Source organism: Melospiza melodia, chromosome 1 (assembly GCF_035770615.1).
Source record: "Melospiza melodia melodia isolate bMelMel2 chromosome 1, bMelMel2.pri, whole genome shotgun sequence".
Taxonomy (NCBI): domain Eukaryota; kingdom Metazoa; phylum Chordata; class Aves; order Passeriformes; family Passerellidae; genus Melospiza; species Melospiza melodia.
Window position 1 is genome coordinate 126,090,531 of NC_086194.1, and position 15,697 is coordinate 126,106,227.

Here is a 15,697-nt window from a genome sequence, read left to right on the forward strand (position 1 = left end):
TTGCTGCATGAAGTATTAGAAGAGACCCTCTGAATCTGTTCCATTTCTGGCTGGTTGGACTGGACTGAATCAAAATAAAAACCATCTCTTAGTGCCTGCAGTGTTATACAATCTATTTCTGTGTGTTGCTGTATGAATCACTGGGCAAAACCACATGTAAGCAAGGTGGGTCATGGGCAGATACAATCCTACAAAATATGTTTGTTTTTAAATTGCCAAGAGTAGAAAATTGATACATCCCTGTTCCAAGTAGGATAACTTGCTTCAATTGAGAAGCATATTGCAGTTTTGCAGTTTGTAAGACTGGCTTAAATGTCATTGACTTGACAGTCTTTGAATACTGCAAATGGTCATAGCTATTCAGTAACTAAAATTTTAATATTTTTAAATGGTAAGGTTAAAACGTGTTTGCATTCTTCATTTCCAGAGTCCAATATTAGATAATTAGATAATATGCTAGCAAAAATGAGACTGTGTTGGTTAGAAAAAAGCGTGGAGTTTCACAAGTCTCTTCGATAGCTACTACTGCAATTAGGTTTATTATTAAATGGATATAAACTGATTTTTCATTAAAGAGCTATGTGAAACTATTGATGTAAAATGCACCTATTCCAGAGAACTTATAATAATTTTAACTTTTACTATGTAAGAGAACATCTTTATACTATTCTCTCACGTTATTTATCTGCTTCTTGAGATTAAAATTTTGCTCTTTTCTTTCTTATTGTAATGTGATTTACAAATTTTTAGTTTCAAGTCATAATGCAAACAATGGAAGTGAAGAATAAAATCTGCAGATGACAAGTGTGCAGTTTCCATTGTTTTCTCTTTTTCTGAAAGCTGTGTTGAGGAAATATCTATAAAAGCTACCAGGCTGCCTATGGATGACTGACAAAAACCACTCTGTATTGTCTGCTTCCATTGCCAAGATTTAAAGAATTGGTCTTCAGATGTCTCTAGTGTAAACATACTGGATGTCAAAAGAAAACAAGTGAAGACTGTCATACCTCTCTGATCATATTTGCTCTAAAATGGGCTTAGTATAATGCACAATTTCTTTCTACATGAAAAAGCACTTTTCTGTAAAACCTTCCTTTTCAGCTGTCCTTTCCAAAATCAGCATTATCAAGTGTTCTGTTCTTAACTTCAGCTGCTTCCTCATGCCACACTGCAGTTACTTTCAAAAGAAGAGCTTTCATACTTGTGAGATGTCTCACATAAAAAACTAGTTACCAGCCTTGCAGAACACTAGATTATATGTTCATGTTCTGGGCTAAAAGTTGTCCTATAAAGGGTTTCCTCAATTCTCCACAGTGTTCAAGTGGAACCACCACAGTCAGTGATTAATCTGTGTTTCTGTTGGAAACTGATGTTAATTGGTTGGACATTGAGGAATGGGTGATGGTGTGAAGAATAGGTGCAGCTTTAAATCTGTGTAATATTGGAACATAAAAGATAATTGAAATAGTATCTTCAAAACACAGAATTGGTGTCTGACTTGTTAAAAGGCAAGGAATAACGATATTCTTTATCTTGGGTATGTGTTAAGAGAAAGGGAAGGAAAAATATATTGTTTACTGTACTTCATTTCAGTTAAAAACAAGAATTATTCAATGTATCTGCTTTTCTTTGTAACTTAGGGTTTGGTGTACATGCTTGAGGGGCAGAGGACAAAATGTACTTTTTGAAGATAAGAAATGTTCTAAATGATGAGAACAACATGCACTGAACAAGCACAAATCATTCAGATACCTCTCTAAATTGCGCATGTTGAATTTAAGTGACTCAAAATTAGGTTGAAGTAACAATCTAAAAATACATAGAACCTCTTTTTTCTAAATCCTGCTTTTAGAATTTATGTTCTTATTGTACATCAAAGAGCTGTTGACGGCAAGTCTCTAAATGACTGGCCCAAATCTGAGTTGAATCATATTTTGGAATGAGCTGTTCCTAGTCTTTGTTCTTCTAAACCATTTTCTTGTCTCTGAAAACGATAAACATCTATATTTCCAGTCTTGCCTTTTGCATTTGGTGGTGGCATGGCCTGCATTGGAAATCTCACATCTGGAGATCTGACATTTTGCTGCAGCTAATGAGCATCTGAATCTTGATAGTCACAGAGATGGAATGGGGTTGTTTGTAAGGCTGGAACAATGCTGGGTTTGGATAGTGCTGGTGAGTGTTGCTGGAAGATCTGTCAGTTGGAATTTCAAAACAAGGGCAATTGGATTAAAATGTTGACAGAATTTTAGTGAAGTTAAAATTGCTTTAAGAGTGTTCAAACTTATTTAACTTGTATTTTTACCTTATTATCTGCCTCACACTGTTAATATGTAAATTTAAGAGCTGATTGCAAAAGAGATTATGCAGGTTCGTGAAGTGTTTTGGCAGTACTACCCAATTCTTTCATTGCCTTTGCTGTAACTCTTGGTAGAGCTTCATGGAAACGCAGACCTCACTGAAAAATATTGACCTGAATTATTAACACCATGTATGGCTAAGAGTAGTCCTATGAAAGCTTTGGATATAACTTGGTTTTTCTTCAGTCAAATAATTTAAAATAATCATCTTCAATTATAAATCAGTAGTTTGTAGAGTACTTTGAAAACCATTTATATTGCTGTTTGTCTTTTAGAGCACAGGTGAGAGAGACTCATAATTGAGAGGAATCATGTTTTCTTTGGCAATTCTAGTGGAGGGTTGTTTTTTGAGGTCTTTTGTGGAAAAAGAAATTAAATAGGTGACTTAGCAAAGTTGTGTTATCTCTAAAAACAATTATACTGGTCACGGTTGAAAGTCTTATTTTACTGTAGTCTAAAAAACATTAAGTTTTTTTCATTGAAACTGAATGTTTGAACAGAGGATTCTGTTGTAAATGAGAGTTGCTTATTGCTTTGAGTTTCGGAAGGGCAGATTGTATTTAATCTCTGCTAGCTGTGTACCACAGACAGTGTGAGCACTCCACTGGGCTTCCTTCTTCAGGTGCCAGGTTCTGCATTGCTGGAAAGTACAGCTGTGGCTGTAAGCAAAAAGTCAGAGGAACTTTCAAAATTCCAGTTTGTTCCTCGCTACTTAGTGCTGTTAAATAAATACCCAGCTAAGCCTATTTTATGTACTGGGCTTTTATCTGTTTATTCTATGCCTTGTTTTTCTTTCTGTGTTGTTTTCTGCTCCCTCTGAAACAAGTGGTATGTGTTTGCTGTTTAGTAACTTGTAGTTTCCCTACTTTTAATTTGTGGAAAGTCAAAACTCCTGCCATATAAACCAGTTGGCAAAGAAAAAGTTAACTTGTCATGAAACTTCATCACTGTCAGTTGCCTCTAGTACAGAAATACGTTTTGTTTCCAAAAATGTAGACTAACAAGTATTTGCATGTTTAGCGCTCAGGGACCTGACTTTTATTTTTATGCATCAGAACTTAATCACAAGCTCAGTAAAATTCTCTGCTTGGATAAAGCTGATAGCAGGTTCTTGCCCATCAATATAGGGATGGAAAGTCATGTTCTTTGCTGTGTGAAGGGAAATGATCATATCCTACAAACAGCTGACTGGTGAAACCCCCCTCAGAGGGTCAGCAGGGAGAAAATGTCAGTCAGAATATTCTTTTTCAATACTCTGAGGAGTCATTCAGCTTCAGGATGGAGCTTCACTGCTGGAGTCAGCTTTTCCTTCGGTGCTCCTTCAGAGACTGATATTACACCTACAGCTCCTGGTGTTAATAGGACTGCACCTCCCTCTATCTGCAATTCAGACATCAGGATGGGAAGAAGCATTTGATCTGGTTAAACCTTGTCATGGTGCCGTAAATTATAACTTAGAATCTTAAGCAAGCCAGAAAGTACTAGTGGAAGTTGTTAGTAAAGCAGCAAGCAGTCTTTATCCATAGCTTTTTCTTCACTAGAATGAATTCATTGCCCAAGTGCCCTTTGGCCTCATCTTTCCAAAGGAATTCTGTGTTTCTGGTGAAGAGAACCTCACATTCAAACTCTGCTAGCTGGTACCTAAGTGCCCAAGAGGTATTTAGCATAGGGAGGAAAATGTTTTGTACTCAATGTTGTGACTATTACTTCCAACACAAAAGCATCCACAGCTCTGCTCCATGAATTTGCTTTAAATGAATGTGCATGTGCTGACAATCTTCTGCTTAATATATACAGGGAATAGCACCAGTAACAAATGCACTGCCTTCTTTTAAAGTGGCAATTTACTATAAGGAATTTCCAGTTTGTGAATGTCCTGATCCATTCTATCATCACACAGGAAACCTGCAGACATGGTATTTCTTCATATGCTTTTTCAGTGCAGTGCAAAGGTACCCAAACGTGACTTTAGAGAAAGATTGGACTGGGATAGACACTGACCCCAGGACAGCAAGGAGCTCCATGTGAGCGATCCAGTCTACTGCTCAGAACATGATGCCCTCAAAGCTGCCTGCAGCTGTGGGTGGGCTCTTTCTGCTTCTTGAGCTGCCTCCTTCCTCCAGATATCTTTGCTCTGCGTGTGCTGGGAAGATACAGCCTAGTCAGGGCTGTAGGTCAGCTCCTGCTTTGTTAACAAAAGAAACAGACTCAAAGGCATGTCTTATCTTCACAGGAGCTGCTGCAGTGCTCTCCCATTCCACCACTGGGGGAGAGCTGCTCCTTTGTTTTCAGGCATGGAATGCAAAATTCATCAGTCAGATACTGAAATTGTTGTATTTGCTGTTAAACTTCACCTCTGACTGACAGCCATTCACCTTGCTTTTGGTTTTTGCAAATAGGAAAGGGAATACAGACCAGTTGGATGTACAATGCTAGTGATTCTTGCATAGTTGGAGTCTCATTGAAAATAACCCTTTGCAGTTCTCTAGTGATTTTTAATGCCCTTGTCCAGTTCCTGTGATGCAGTAATACTCTATAAAGTGGCAGTAGACACTTCATAAATTTTTGCCACTGACTTGACAACAGAGAGACGAAATGTTCAGCTGAGGAGTAGATAGCTTTTATGGACAGAAAACTCTGTGATTTCCTCTACTCCAGGGAATTCATATTTGCCTGGCCCTGGGCATTTTTAAAGCTTGCACTTATCATTTATTGATCTATGTTTTTCCCCCCTCTAGTCTGACTCAGCATTCCCAGTTTAAGAAAATAGGTGGGACTGCAATCCAGAAAATATGCATTATTATTTCTGAGGCAAAAAAGATGACTTGCATATGGAGGAATACAGCTTTTTTGGTAGTTCATCCTAGGGATATGGGGAAGAAAGGAGATGGTCTTATTTGTATTTTTGCATTCCTTATATGACAATCTCCATTAGTAGCATTTGATATTTGGATTAGAGAATAACCTCAAATTTTGCACCCTGAAGTTCCAATATTCTTTTGTTTTCCATAGCCTTGTGTTTCATGGCCCTTGTGTTCCTCTGGACTCAGGTTGCCTAGCTTTGCTGCTCTGTGTCTCATCAATTCCAGCCTAGCCCCTTCCAGTGTAGAAACTCTCCTTTCTTCTTTAGCAACGTGCAGCAGAGACCACCTTGCTTCTTCAACCTATGTCCCTTTTGCTTCCCAGCTGGCATCCTCCCTGCATTTAACTCCAGGTCTTGGGATTTGGATGGTCTCTTCACCCATGCCAGTGTTCCCCATCTCTCCTTTATCTATCCTGTTGGCACAAGGACCTAACGGTCTGTTGATTTCTAAACCCTGCTGGGGAAACTACATAAGGAAAAGTAGGAGACTGCAGGTGGCTGTTCCTATTGTTGCCTCAACATCTGCAAGCATAAAATGCCAGTGGAGAAACAGGGAGATCTTCCTCCTTACAGTATTCTTGAGAGAAAGAATGTGTAGTTTTTTTACACTTGCTCCGACATAAATAATATTTAACTGCTCCAGCCTGGTTGGTATCCCTTGAAATTGCATGTAGTTTATGGCACGAACACCATGTTCACTTTTTGAATGGCTAATTTTACTCATAGAGATAAATAGTGGTAGTTGTTCTGGTATAAATGAATGAAAGAAGATTGCTTGGAGAGCTGGTCTGGGCCAGATAGCACAGGCAGCTAATTTTGTGGAACGGTAAGTCCTGAATGAATCAGTCAAGGTCAGAAAGGTGTAGTTAAACCCAGCAGTTACCAAGTTCCTCTGACCCAGATGAAGGTCTTTTTCTTGGCAACTTCAGTAAGAAAACACTGGCTCTTATATGGCTCTGCCTTGGTTGTTCCATTGGTGAGACACAGATTGTGGTCTGATTTATATTTGAAACTAATATACATTTAAACTGAGTTGGACTTGCCCTGGCTGGCAACAGTTCACAGAGTGCCATGCCCTGGTCCTCTGTGACCTGGACTGGTTTCCTCTGTGACCAGCAATTATCAAAGAATTAGGAGTTTTGTAAAGGTATGATTAACACAATGTCCACCCTTTATGTAAGTATAGAAAATAATTAAGTGAACATATAATTATGCCCAAATATTTTGCTTATCTTTTTGGGAAGGTGAGGGAGATGAGTGGAGAGAAACTACAAAATTTATATAAATATATACATAATATGTATGTAAGAAAAATACGTATTTCTACATGCAAACAGTGATTTATATACTGAGTATCTGTTTCTGAGCAGGCAGAATCTTCTTTACATCAGGACACCTGTATTTAGGTTACACCAAATCAGTATCCTCAAAGATATGTTACTAGTGTGGGCTTTGGTGTATTTTGTAGTGTATGGTATCCCCCTTTAAGGAGCCACTGTATAATGTTTTCCCCTCGAAAACTGGAATTTCTTACAATCTTAACAGTAAGATATGTTAGAATTTGGGGTAAGTAAGGGAAGAGGAGGAAATTTCAACTGCTTTGTGAGAAAAATGATTTGATTAATTAGGAGTACCGAGCAGGCCCAGGGAGAGAAGGAAAGTGTGTGATCCTTCTCACAAGGGAGAGTGAGAAGGAACTGTAATTCAATTCAGAAAGCATAATCTGTGCAAAACTTTTTTTCATTACAATTTCTGCTCTTTCAGTATGCAGTAATGCTGACTGTCTCTACAATTTGTCTGGGTTTTAAATCAGATCAGTGTAATTAGCTAACTTTACTTATTAGCTTGAGCTGACTCTAGTGGCACAATGGTTGAATTGGTTGCCATTATATTTGTTTAACTGCTGTAAAGTAAGATTCTAACAATAGGTTCCTGCACTTAAATAGCACTGTTGAGCACGGGGCCCTATCAATCAGTCAGACCTCTCCCTCCTGCTGTCCGCTCTGATAGACAGTTCTGCTGATGGGGGGACTCTGGAAGAAGAGATCAGGAAGAAGGGATGATGGATAAAGACCATCTCCTGTCCTGGGAGGAAATCAGAAAAATCCTTTCTTTGACTATCAACAAGCTGCTTTGTCAAGGTGTCACAAGATTAATTATGCTCCTGCAAGAGGAGAGAGTGGCTGTTTTCCGTGCTGGTTTTGGTGTAATGGGGTGGCATTCTTCTGAACCATGGCAGAGAATTGTAAAGAAAGAGGCTTAAGAGATTTCAGCCCCCTAACATCACTGTCCTGTAAGCGTTTGTAAAGCTCTTAGGCACACATCCACAGTACTGTGAAGTCCTGCCAGTAATTGATTAATCAAAGTGTTTGTTCTCAGTACTGTATGGACTTGATCTCACGAAACATTTGGTGCCAACTGCTGTTAAAGTCTGTCAGCATTATTGGTACTTGGGACTCTTTATATAGAAGAAACTTTCAGCAAAAAGATGCAGAAAACTTTTCCACAGCATAACAGTGAACATGAAAACATGCAACCACTCACTAGTTTTTGAAGTTTATAAATCAACGAAAGGGAAAATCTCCAGTAAGTGTTTGCAGTATTTCATATTGGAGCTGAGCAAATCTGCTTTGTTTTTTCTTTTATCCATTATCCTTTTGTATGTTTTTGAATAAATTAAAGTATAATAAAAAATTATTGATCTTACATTTTGAATTAATCTTTTTAGGAATAAATATAAGTAATAGCTTTAATTCTGAGCAGATTAGATTTTGGTAAAAAAGAAAAAATGGGGTTTTTCTTAGAATAAATCTAAATGGTAGACTTTAAGAAATTCACTACTTGAAATATGAGGTCATTTTAACTAAGTCACTTGATATATTAAAAGAATATCTTCGAAAGCTCTTTAAATTTTGAACAACCTATGTCAGTAGAAGGACTCCTTCCATCTGGCCTAATCTGTCTAACTTAATCCCATGCTCAGATGAAGAAGAGCATTTTTTGTAATCTGCTAATTTGATACAGTTTTGGGTTTTTTCTTGAAAGAGTCAAGTCTTGAGTTAATAAAATGGAGAGTTAAAGAGCCACATTACTTTATTAGTTGTGATTGAAGATATTTTGAACTCTAGTACACTGTAGTTGAAACTGTAACAAAACCAAACATTTTAAACATGACTGTGCCTGACCTTGAAATGCTGCTGATAAAAGCTAATGCTGTTAAATTGCATGCCAAATTAACCCTCATTTCCAAATGCTTTGTGTGTGTGTTTCCTGTAGGATAGGCTTTGATCCTGCCAAGCACACTTCTTTTACAATCAGTTATTTTTTAATGAAGTAAAATCAATGAACACGTTTCAGTAGCTGATTTCAGCGGTAGTGAAATGAAATGTTTTGTTTTACATCTTTCTGCCATTGTGCTTGGTGTGTTGTATCAGACAGCTGACATGATACAATGCTTTTGTGTTGAGGTAATGGTGATTTTCATCTTGAAACTTTATTTTGATGTGTGTAAACCTTATCAATGATTACAAGTTCATGTGAGAAAGGCACAGGAAACTGGCTAATAGACTGGGCAAGGAATACTTTCTAAAGCAGTCTTTTTTTAAAGTCTTACTGAAGGTTAGCATCAGTAAAGTGGGGATTTAATCTAAATCAAGAGAAAAAATGGTAATTGCCTCACAAGTGTTTTTGCTTGAAGCATCCAGGTTCACATCATTTTAGCAGTTGTCCGTTTTGGAGTGTTTGTTTTTAATTCACAAGTAATGTTGCAGGAGCATCAGTGTGTGCAATCCATGGGTTTTTCATTTGCATCTTTTGAGAAATATAGACTTGGTATGAGATTTCATGGGATATCAAGTGTTCTCCTTTTAATATGGAAGTGGCTCTTTTTAACCTCTGACAAATGAACTGCCATCTGCATAAGTTCATTTGAGGGGGACATTATCTTCCTGTGTGAACTTTGGTGGGAAGTGCTTTCAGGCCATAAAGTGAATCACTGGTGTCCCTGGGCTGGATCTGATATCTTGGTCTCTCTCCCGGGCATCTCCTCCAGGATGTTTAGCTCCTTGTCCTCTGTTATGTGTCTTTTCTCTGCCACTATGCACAAGCCACCTATACCATGGCTGTGTCCTGTGTAAGGTCTCTGACCTAGCTGTATTACTTTTCATTTGGAGAGGGAAATATCATGGTTCAAACTTCCAGCTTCACCACATCAGGACTATGTTCATTGCACTGGGCAGAAGTCTCCTTATGCCTGGTCTGTGTGGCTGTTGTTTTCTGAGTTTCACCTTGATTGTGTTCCCTTTCTTTTTGCACTCCTCCTCCTCTGCCAGCTTTTTCTTTTTTTCTTTTCTTTTTTTTTTTTTTTTTTTTTTTGGTCTTTATAATGTTAGACCAAGGTTTTTATCTTTTCTTTCAAGGCCCTCAAAAAAAATCTCCAAACCTTGAGGGTTTTTTCTCTCTGTTATCTGCTACTTGTTCCCCTTTGTTATTGAGATGTCCGCCCCAGTGCCTCATAGGGCAGGTGACCTTGATCCAGGGCCAGCTGACTTTCATCCAGAGCCAGCCCAGCACTGGTGAGCCTTGTTGGGTGCCCACTCCCTGGCACCATCTCATTTGAGCTTTTGCATATGCTGAGACATTTTGGCTGCAGGAATGGAATTGTGGCTGCATGGAGCCCACCCAGACAGCTCCTGAGCCAGGGTGGAAGAGCCTTCTCCAAGCCAGAGGTGGCCAGTTGCTGCACCAGCCCTGCTCTGGGAAGGGCTTTTCTTTCACCCTGGTCCTGACCTGACCTTGCTGCTTTCAGGAGAGCTGCTGAAGCATCTCTGCTCTGTGGTCCTGCTCTCTGGAATTGGATTTTCCTGTTACCCAGTGTATTCCAGCACCCACTTCTCTGTGTACTGGGGGTAACTGTATTCCTTTGTGTGGCCTGTTGGCTCGTGTGGATGCCTGGGGAAGCAGCCAGTCTGTAGGTCAGGGCAGCATATTTCCCTGTACATGTACTGCCAGCTCCAAGGAACACAAACTATTGGAAACTGTATTGTGCTTTACCTACAAAAAGGTGCAGGCTATTTTAGAGACTTGTGGGGGTGGGGAGGTGTGAAGAGTGGGGAGGGAGTGAGCTCAGAGAGCAAGACTCAGGATTTTCCAAAGGCTTTGTTTTTTTTTTTGGTGAGCTTTTAAAGCATCATCCCCTTTCCAACTCTAAATACAAGAATTAACACTGCTCCACACAGTAAACTTTGGTGCACAGCTGTTTCTTTATGCAAGCCCACATGGCTTTCTGCCTACTTTGTAGGACCCTGGATTTGCCTCCAGGAAAGTCCAGGGGCAAGGTTTCCAGTTTGTGCCTGCTGCTGGGGATTTGCAGTGATGTGAATGGAAGCAGAGGGGATGTGTTGCCTCTGGAGCAGCAACAGATGCAGCTCGTGGGTGAGTGGATTGCTCAGGGCAGTGCTGAGGTGCTGTGGAAGGGCTGTCTGGAGGTCTAGTCCAGCTCCTGCTCCTAACAGGTCTGTTGCCAGCATTTGTGTTAGAGGAGGTTGAGAAGGTGATAGGCTATAACCAAAGATATTGCTGTATTATAGCAGAGAGGACCTTAGGAAATGCTAATAGCAGGAGGAAGAGGTGGGGATGGGTTTGTTGTTGCCTCTTTTTAGCAGCATTTCTCTGAGAATTTAAGAGAAAATGAATTCTGCTGAAATGACCTTTTCTTCACCTCTTACTGGCTCTTGAAAGGCCTGTGCTCCCTGAGCTGTCCACACAAACACACAAATAATCCAAAGAAAAATCCAAGTGCACATGCTCCAAGGGATAGTTAAGCAGGTCTAAAAAAAATCCTCATCGCTGCTATTATATTAGAGGGCAGTTGTTTCTGAGTAAAATTGACTTTTTTTCCCCACTTTAATACCTTAAAAATGCTTTTAATCTATCCCTAAGGAAAATGTGATAAGTTCTAAATAACTAACTAGAAGCTTTTTGAAGCCTAGAATATCTTTGTTGTTCTCCCTGTGCATGTTTTCCCGAGACTAAAGGCTTTGTTAAGATGTAGAAATAATATTTAGAAAGAGATAAGGTATCTGATCTTGCTAAGTCCTATACTTTTCCGTAGAAATTCAAGGTAATTGAAGATGCTGTTTTTGCATTTTAAAATTGTGTGCACAGCAGATAAAAGTGAGCTTCAGAAGAGGCTGTTCTGGAAAGGAAGTAACTTGAGAAAAATGGACAATTGAACAGGAATTGGTGTTTTAGCTTTCCTTTGAGCACAAAGCGTTCCTGTTACACTTGCTGACCTACCTGTCTCACCATTATTTCAGAACGTACTTATTTTCTCTTTGGTATTTTTGCCTTTCTATTCTTGGAGGAGTAATGTGCAACACTTGCTTGGTACCTGACAGCAGATCAGTCACATCTCTGCCTTCCTAAATGAGACTCTTTCTGTCTAATACTATTTTGATTTTTTCAAAGAGGAGAACCTGTATTTTTCTATCTTGACAGATTAATGGCCATGAATGACACCTTGCAATAAAATCAGCATTCTGGCACAATCCCTGTTGGCCCTTTTGTTATTTGCAGGGTAGGAATCCCTGATCACCAGGTTGTTTTCTGTGCAAACACTGGGAGAATGCTGGGACCAACAAGGTTGAGCTGACCTTATGTGCTGGCCTGCTCACTGCCACTGACTGTCATGTTTCAAAGGTTAAACTAACTGTGGATGAAATGTAATCAGTAGTGCACTGGATCCTTTCCAGAGCTCACTGGATGAGTGCAATAACCAGCATTGTTAGCTTTAGGAGAGCAAGAGACAGAGGTCATTACCTGTGTGCGTCTGAGCATGAGGAACCGACTGCCTTTCCTGCTACCTCCCACGTATGTTTATTTAAATCTTATCTGGAATTGTTATCCAGCTGGCCCCTGCTTTTTAAAAAAATATGTCTGTTTATTCTTCATACAATAATTTTCATCCTTCTGCTGCGTTCTCATAGTTTCCATGAGAAAAATGTGCTTCTTTCAAACCCTGTCATTAGATGGGATGAGAATTGATACTTGGGGAAGCAGGAAAGGCTGAAAGAAAGAATTGCTGTGTTTTTAGATGACAGCCAAACCTAGGCCAGGGTAAAGCAGACACTGCTTTTAAGACAGACACATAATGCACCAGCAGAGGAAAGATGATAATGGTAAATTTTCCCTCCTTCACTGCTGGGTATGAAGGTAAAGAGCTGGTAAAATAGGAAGCTGGCAAAGGACAGAGAGCAAGTGTGGGAGGAGGAGGCCAAACAGAAGCACTGAAGCAAAGATAGCATTTCTGAGAATTGATTTCCTGTTTCTTTCTATAGCCAACCACTCATTTTCCCCAACTCTCTGTCATTTGTGCAGTACTTTCAGTCCCCAGCGTTCAGATCTGCAGCAGGAGTCTGTTCCCAGCATCAGATAAAAAGGCTTTCTGGAAGGCACCAGAAGCATATAGGATATGGTGGGAAAGTATTGCTTATTGTCATATTAGGAATTTCAAGGGTGACAGGCATTGAAGTCAGTTTTGTTGGTTTTGTTTTTGTTTTTTTTTTACCTGTATAGCTTTTACGCTGCCTGCCTTCTGAAAATGCCTGTACAATAACAATAGATTTAAGTGAGGAGCAAAAAATAGTCTTCCTTTTGAATCCTGTGGAAAGATTATTTTTCATTCCATCAAAGCATTTTGTTTTCTTTATAGATTGGTGTGTGGGTATGGCCTTGAAAACCAATACATTTAGCAGAAATTGAGACTTTGCCCTTGAAAGAAGAGAGGGACAGATGGGGGACTTCCATTTCAGAGAAAATCAGAGCTGTAGAGAGGATTAGATTATCTTGATATATGTTTTGTTACACACTTGTGATTACTGTTATAATCAGCTGGTGGGAATATGAATGTCTTTTTCAGGATCTTCTTGTATTTGCTTTTCATTTTGAGTTAGTTTCTAAAATAGCCCTGACAAAAACAGAGCCCTGTACCTGTTCATAGGAAAGTCAGCTCCATTCAGAAAAGCTCAGTGTAAATTGGTTATGGTTATCATTATCCTCCTTAGCCCACCTTTATCAGACTCGCAGGTTTATAATCACAAGCAGAGAGTTCCTTAGCACTGTTTTTATCTGTCGCCCCCTCCTGTACTTCAAAAGTAGAATGATCTTTTTTTTATTCCTAGTCTTCATGAGATCTCTCTACTTCAGTGTGTGTGAGAGAGGACAAGGTATTCTCTTTCTATTTATTTTTCTTACTAAATTCTTATTTCTGAAAGGCCATTTTTTTTTTCGTTTCTCTTCATGAGAGCACTGGAGATATGGAAGGACTGAATAAAAGCACTAACAATTGTCTTTTCCTTGTGAATGCAGAGCAGTATGCTTTCCCAGTCCTGCAGCTTTCACATGTCTCTTTGTCTATGCTAGATTTCTGTGTTAATTGTTTAAAAAAGCAGCTTGATTTCTCTTCCCACTTTGAGGTAGAATGCTTCCATAGCCACTTCTGTAAATATTCCTGGACTTCTAGCATGGCACTTCAAGCAGTGTCTGGATTAGACATAATTTCTCTATGAATGGTTCCTGGTCTACTGGGATAACTGTTCCAATGTCCAATATTTGTGGTCCAAAACTGTGCTCAAGGAAACTCTCTGGGCATTGTGCAAGTCTTCATATAAAAAGCTTCTCAACCAAAGCAGTTTTGATGTGAGAAAAGATGCAGACTCAAACTGCAGTCATAGAGGATGTAGATCAGTATGAGTAGTGAAGATGCCCTGGTCTCTTTGTGGTTTTCCTATCAGGTCTATAAGGAACCCATCAATTTTTCTGTGTATGTGGGGGTCTTTCTAGAGACCTTGTGCCAGCTCTGCTGAATGACCTTAGGAACAAGAAACCAGTTTCTTCTACCTCCCAGGTGTTCAGTCAACTGCCCAGAACTGGGTCCATGGCATTCCCAGCTAGGGGAGTACTTGTGAGTCAGGTGCTTGCCCCTATATAGAAATAACTAGAATTCCTCAAAGAGAGGAAAGGTTTTAACATTAGCATTTTCAGGAAGGTCTGGCCATACTCAGTGTTTCTGCACAAGCAACACCACATAAACAGCAGTTTATGTTATGGAGTTTCTGTTTTACCAGAATATCTTAGTGATGGGAGCATTTAGGCAACACAACCTGAAATAAATAGCCTTGCTTGGGAAAGCCATTTGTAATTCCAATATGGGTCTGCTTGTATTAAATATTTAAAGATGTTTTTTTCTTTTAATATTCTGAACTGATCTGCTTCTTTGCTTAGAGTGCTCTGATATTTTATTAGAAAGATGCAGTGTAAAATCACTAGTCATAATCTAACTCTTCATGACTACCAAACATGTTGTTTTCTCTTTGCAGCACGAAGGCCAACTGCATTAAAGTGGATGATTTTATGTGATTACTAGCTGCATCCATCTTTGCATTCAGACTGGCTGATTGCTATAAATACAAACACAAGTTTCTTTGAATGGTGACAGGCTGAATGTCCTCAGTATAAGGGTTCAAGATGAGCCAGGTGTACAAGAGCATCTTGTGTTTCCCCTCCAACTAGATTTCTGCAGCACATATGTGTGCACATTTTGCCCACAAGTCATATTTATTTTTGAAATCTCCTTTCTTCTGGATTCTGTTCTTCACACATTTCATGTTTTCCTTCTGTGGATTTATAAAGGCATGTTTATGCCTGAGTGCTCTTTTGGGTAAGAAGATATCTTTAAAAGAACAATAAGAGCAGAGGGGCTTTTACTCTGTCTGTCTTCTCCCCATCCATCTTTTTCTCTTGGGTCATGTATGTGGCAAAATTACTAGAAGCAGCATGGATGCCATAGGAGCATTCCAGAGCAGAGTGGTTTGGAAACAGGGAAGAACCGTATGTGCACAGTACCTACTCCATACCATTGGTCTCTTGGGCTTTGATGGGTATGATGGCACAGATGTCCCCAGAGATGGCCATGTTCTATAATTAGATGAGGGCATTACATCTTGCCCTTTCAGATGTGTTTCATGGCTCTGTATTTTGAAAAATTCACCAAGTAGCAGAAGGTGTTTGTAAAGCTTATTCTGACAAGCCTTTCACTGAGCAGGATTTCCAAGTCAGTGCATACCATATATTTATATCTGGACACAGCTGCAGGTTGTCCTTTTATGCTGTCCCCACCAGACTCTGCTAAGATGTTTTTTTGGGTCTGTTTTCTCTGCATTTGTCACTGAGAGGAATCAGCTGGCTGTGGATAGATATGCTGCATATGTGAGATCCCATCCTTACTGATGCTAGCGGGTTTAGTTGCTGTATGTGTTCAAAACCCAGGGAAGAAATGTGGTGTTCCAGGAAGGCTTGTTCCCTCACCATGTATCAGCCCTTCTGTGTTCTGTGCTAGCTGCAAGAGATGCAGAGAGCAAAGCCAGCAAGCTGAAATGTTCTCTGCGTTCCACAGTGTTCTTCAGAAAATTTCTTC

At 39.5% G+C, this 15,697-nt stretch overlaps 1 protein-coding gene across 7 annotated transcripts in view; it reads left to right on the forward strand.

Moving 5' to 3' along the window:
• The window catches only part of GREB1L (GREB1 like retinoic acid receptor coactivator), a 132,034-nt gene that overhangs the window by 32,726 nt on the left and 83,611 nt on the right, over positions 1-15,697 (forward strand). Inside the window, exon 1 of one of the 7 annotated variants that reach the window (XM_063167279.1) lies at positions 12,000-12,093. The exons of the other annotated variants lie outside the window; for them this stretch is intronic. The gene's annotated coding sequence lies outside the window, so the exon portion shown is untranslated. Of the gene's footprint in view, positions 1-11,999; positions 12,094-15,697 lie in introns of those variants that run through there. 7 annotated transcript variants of the gene reach the window in all.